Below are 6,000 nucleotides of genomic sequence, written 5' to 3' on the forward strand. Positions count from 1 at the left end.
GGCTTGTCCTCTACTATGCTTTAAACATAATCATGTTTTTGTCTAATGTTGTGCAACTAGTACACAAACTTTTTGAGAAACTGTTGAAGAAAATTGTACAAAATTCAGCATCTTAATTGAGAAAAATGATTAAAGTGAAAGACATTTTTTTTCTGCATAAAAGCAATTGTTAGCCATATAAATGCTTTGAAGTCAGAAATCAGTGTTTTAGACATGCTAAATCACAAACAAATAGTTGATTACTCTTGTATGGGTTTCATGTTTTAGTTATATTTAGGGAAATTTGTTTGAGTCTTAGGGTTTAAATGTAATGTAGAATAATATTTTCTTTCTAAAGTAATGGGAGGAAAGCTCTTGTCACTATCTTCATAAAATACATTTATTTGAAGAAAGCTATTTTTCTGCAATAAGATGTTCTGTAGTATAGAGAAAAAAACACTTCAAAATTATTTATTATCCAGAATAAAACTGCAGACTATTGTTCCTTATCACTTTTAATGCAAAGATCATAAACACACTTAAAACAGCATTAAAAGGAAATATAGAAAAACTACATCAATTATAATTCATGGAGTAAGAAGCCAAGTAAATAAAAATCCTCTCCATACAATACAAAAAGGCATTTAAAAATTATATATTTATATGTAGTTTTGCAAAAGCAGAAACATTATATGGCTAATCATATAATATGATGAGCATTTATATTAAAGTCAAGAGTAAGATAACCAGCACATTACTTTTTAAATCATTTAAAAAGTGCAATCTATGTAATTAGATAAGACAAAGTAAAAAGCAAACTTTTTATTATTTTTAGTGATAGTTTTCAAATTTAGAAATCAAAAACAACGGAAATTTAAATGAGCATTCTTTAATAGGAAAAAGAAAGTGAAATTGAAAGTCGCTCAGTCATCTCTGACACTTTGCAACCCCATCGACTATACAGTCCATGGAATTCTCCAGGCCAGAATACTGGAGTGGGTAGCTGTTCACTTGAGTGGGTAGCCCATTCGCTTCTTTAGGGTAACCTTCCCAACCCAGGGATCGAACCCAGGTATCCTGCATTGCAGGCAGATTCTTTGCTAGCTGAGCCACCAGGGAAGCCCAAGAATACTGGAGTAGGTAGCCTATCCCTTCTCCAGTGGATCTTCCCAACAGAGGAATTGAACTGGGGTCTCCTGCATTGCAGGCAGATTCTTTACCAGCTGAGCTACCAGGTAAGCCTTTAATATGGAATAGTACAAAAATCAAAACTCTTCATTTTGACAAATAATAACCAGTTAGGAGGTATAACAGAAGAAAGGATTTTATGTATAAGAACAGAAAATAATATTAACATTGAATTATAAATTAATCTAGTAATAAATATAACTGTATGGAAAAAACATTAAAATTTACCTAAGCATTATAAAGATTTGGGCAAATGAAAAGAAATATCTTTCTCTTGTATTGTCAAACTGAATATTGTAAAGATTCACTTTGAAAATTAACACAGAAATTAATATAATCTCAATAAAAGACTAACATATATTTCACTGTTCTTTTTCCTTTTTTATGTTTCTTTTTAGCTTAAATCTAAAGAAAAATCAACATATAAAACATCCAAAATAATTTAATTTGAACGTGTGATGGGGGAAAACTCTTCCAGTAAGATTTTAAATATATTGTGAAGCTGTCGTAATTAAAACAACGTAGTTCAAGTGCTGGTATACATGGATATATCAATGGAGTAGAATATATTGGTAGAGAACAGGACTCTAGTGCATATAGAGGTTTAATATATAAGGAATTTAGCACATATTGGTCAGAACATTTAGAGTTACAAGTGAAAAAAACACAATTCAAATTGGTTCAGGTAAAAGGGGGATTTTTTTTTTTTTTTTTTTTGGCTAATGGTATATCATATTGTGGAAATGCAAGATTTCTATCTGGGTCAATAGAAATGAAGACTTGCCATGTAGCACTAGTGGTAAAGAAACCATCCACCAATTCAGGAGACATGAGATGTGGGTTTGATCCTTGGGTCAGGAAGATCACCTGGAGGAAGGCATGGCAATCCACTCCAATATTCTTGTCTGGAGAATCCAATGGACAGAGTTTCATGGTGGGCTACAGTCCACAGGGAGTTGCCTTTGCTGAACTGATTTAGCTGAACTAATAACTGAACTGATTTAGCACACATGCAATGGGAATGAGGGATTCTTCATTCTCTGAGTGTCCCTCATGATTGTCACAGAACCTAGCACAGGTGTCTGAGCCTTCCAGAGTCCCTATCCATGGGATTTCCCAGTCCAGCTTTCCTACCAGCAAAGCAAATGCCTATTATGTTTCCTTGAAATCTTAAACCACTATCAGAAATGTTCTTCTTCTGTGTAGTTGAGCAGTAGAGTCTTGACTTACATTCATGTTACTCTTCAGAGTCTTCAATTTTGCATGGCTCAGGCCACCCCAAAATAGTGGGCAAAGGTGTTCTCCAGATATCAAAGTACTGAGATCTCAAGGGGCACACCCCTTGTGTGTGAAAGCACACCCCCAGGTGACTTAAAGAAAGACAAAACAATCAAGTCTTCAGTTGTGATATTAAGTCCCTACCTGTCCTAGCTGATAGAATACAAATTTGGGTCACTAAAATCATCTCTCATGCATGACTTTCCTCTCTCCTGGAGTGAGTTACCACTTCCCCCTCCTTTCCTTCTTTAGTTGGCTTTAAACATTGAAAACAGTTGAAGGGAGGGGTTCACTCTCTACCAGGTGGAGCAAACAGTGGAGAGTTTACTCAAAGCAGGCCCTCTCCATGCCTGTTCATGATGGACCTGAGCCACATTCCATGGGTCTATGTCTCTTCTAAGGCCAAGTCTCCAAACTGTCTAGCCTCAGAATCAACATGTAGAAACCTTTTAATCAGCCCTCTGGTTAACATTTAAAAAACTGACCTGATCAGAAACTTGCTCTAAACTACTCACAGTCAGCCACAGCACTTAACACTTTTGAGAATCAAATAGTCTCAAACTCTGAGATTTTCATTCTATTTCATCATTGTTAGTGTTCCATGACCTCATATAATTTCCGTTACTCTAGAAGTGAATTTTTCCAGTGTCTTCTCAATCCATCCAGAAGTTTTATTCTTCTCAAAAGTCCTCAGTTTTGGGGAGTTTATCATCTTCATTGGAAGAACAGTTTTCTCTACTTCTAATCATAACATTCTACTCCATGTGTAAATGATATCCAAGTTTGGAGAATATGATAATTTCCACAAAATATGACAGTCTCCAATTTCTTTTGATTTGAACCTTAGTCAAATACAGATTTCATTGTGATCCATTATATATGTATTTATAGGTATATAAAATACATATAATAAATATAAAACAATAGAATCTTACTATATGTGATGTAATCAGGTATTTCCATTTTATCCTATTGTACTTTAATTTATGTTTTAAACAATGATTGTTGTGATTCTCCAAACTGATTTCATAATTTACTATTGGTTACCAAAAAACAATTAAAAAACACTTCTCTAGGACAATGAGGACATTGACTAATGTTACTCTTCTCTCAGATGAAAATGGTTATTTTTGAAATGTAGGATTTGAGATAGGGAACTTAAATATTCTCTTTTATGCCCCTTACTTCTCTGTAGTCTCTTGGAAATCACAGAGAAATTTATTTAAAAGATTAATTTCTCTTCCCTTAGTGTTATCTGCCAATCACTACATACATGTTCACAATTCTTAAAATATTATATAAACTCCCTTCACATTTACTCCCATTTCATAATCCACAATCTTTATGAGGGTGCCCATGTGTGCTGTGCTAAGTCACTTCAGTCATGTCCAGCTTTTTGCAGCCCTACAGACTGTAGCCTTCCAGGGTCCTCTGTCCATGGAGATTCCCCAGGCAAGAATTCTGGAGTGAGTTGCCATGCCCTCCTCATGAGAGTACCCACTATCTGTTAACTTTCCAACATGGTAGTATGTACTATCTAAAAATTAGCTGTCCACAATTACAGGCATTATTATTAGTATTCCTTATAAATACATGTTGCACAAAACTTTTTTAAAATTCTGTTTTCCTATATGCAGTTGGTATTAATTTTATCCCATAATATTCTAGATCAAACATCTTCCATATCTCTATGTAACTTTCTGGAAAGTAAATTCAGTTCAGTCAATACTGGAATCCTTCCCCATGAAATACTTTTAAAATCCTGGATTTATATGATGTTTGAAAAACAGTCTATCATTATTTTCAACTTATCATCAGTCCTTTAGCATCACATTGCTGCAATTGAGCAGTGAGGTTGACTGCCTCTCAGAAACTGGTTCTCTCTGAGTTTAACCAAACTCAGACATTCCTGTCACCCTGTCCTCTCCATTGGCCCCTAAGTGGCAGCACGAAGCAATCTTTAACCCCAATCCCAAAGTGCAGTAATATATACTATCTAGAGACAGGTTTCCATAGCAAGCAGAAAAGTGAAAGTCCCTTCTGCATTTGCATATAACTTAATACTCTTAGACTAACCACACCTTTAAATCCTGCTGTAAACTCACTTTCATTTCTTCTCCGGGAAAATTCAGCCTAAAAAATAGTGCTATTCATTTTCCTCTTGAACGCGTTACTTGTGGAAACTCAGAGTTTTAAAAATATAATGAGTACTTCTGACTTTTAGGGAAGGAGGTGAACATAAGAAAGAAAATGCTTAATAGTTTCTTCCTAGGTTTCCACAACAGCAAGAAAACCTAGGATACCAGGTGTGTGTGTGTGTGTGTGTGTGTGTGTGTGTGCATGCGTGTGTGTGTGTGTGTGTTGTGTGTGAAAGAGAGAAAGAGGGAGGGATGAAGGGGTGGAGAATATGACAATGTGATGAGAAAGAGGGAGAGAGAAAGAGGGAAAGGAGAAAGGAAGTTCTTTTTACAAATTCATTTTAAGCACTTAAAATTGCCATCTTTTGAATAGTGTGTGTGTATGTATGTGTGTGTTAGTCACTCAGCAGTGTCTGACCCTTTGCGACTCCCTGGACTGTAGCTCGCCAGACTCCTCTGTCCATGGGATTCTCCAGGCAAGAAAACTGGAGTGGGTTGCCATTCTCTTCTCCAGGGATCTTTCCAACCCAGGGATCAAAACTGGGTCTCCTGCATTGCAGACATATTCTTTATCATCTGAGCCACCAAGGCAGCAGAGAAAAAAGTTACAGAAACCTTTTACAAACATTTTGCTTTCTATTTGATTCATTAGAATAATCATGAGATTAGAGATTATTATTTATGATCTTAATTTCTAAAATTGCATGCCCTATTGAATACATATTAGGTTTAAACAATATATTACAGTATATTAACTAATATCAAGAGAATTATAAAATCTTGCTTTATATTACCCCAGAAAGAAAATGCTGCTTATATTTTTTGAAGAAGCATAGATTTGAGATTTAGCCAACTTTGCATTTGTGAAACTTCAAAAATAGATGTTGTCTAGATTAAGACAACTGCAATAGTAAATTAAGATGGCAATCAGTCCTGTGTTCTCAACATATGCATGAAATACACACTAACTAAGCAACCAGAAGAATTGCAATGAAGAGAGAGAGAAAATAAAATTCAACACTAATAAAACTAAGGAAATTAAAACTACTTTTGCTTGCCACAGCAACTTTAATGATCTAATTGACTTCATCTATATTTTTTCAGTTGATTTCTTTCATTTCTTGAGGTTAACTTTACAGTGGTTTTCTTCTTTCAGAACAGGCGTGTAGTGTTTTAAATGATTGGTTTTAGAATTATTGAAAACATATTTGTTTTTCCTATGGATAAACAAATGTTTATGTGTGTGAGTGTGCACAAACACACAGCATGAATATGGAAAAAATGAAAGTAATGGAGAAAAGAAGAAAATAAAAGTTTATCTTAGGTTTTGAGTGGCTGTGGAAAGGCCCAATTGCTCATGTTAGTGCTTTAGTTCATTTTGAATTTATATTAATTTCATTAATAACTTCTGCAAAGT

The sequence above is a fragment of the Ovis aries genome, chromosome 1, assembly GCF_016772045.2.
Source record: "Ovis aries strain OAR_USU_Benz2616 breed Rambouillet chromosome 1, ARS-UI_Ramb_v3.0, whole genome shotgun sequence".
Taxonomy (NCBI): domain Eukaryota; kingdom Metazoa; phylum Chordata; class Mammalia; order Artiodactyla; family Bovidae; genus Ovis; species Ovis aries.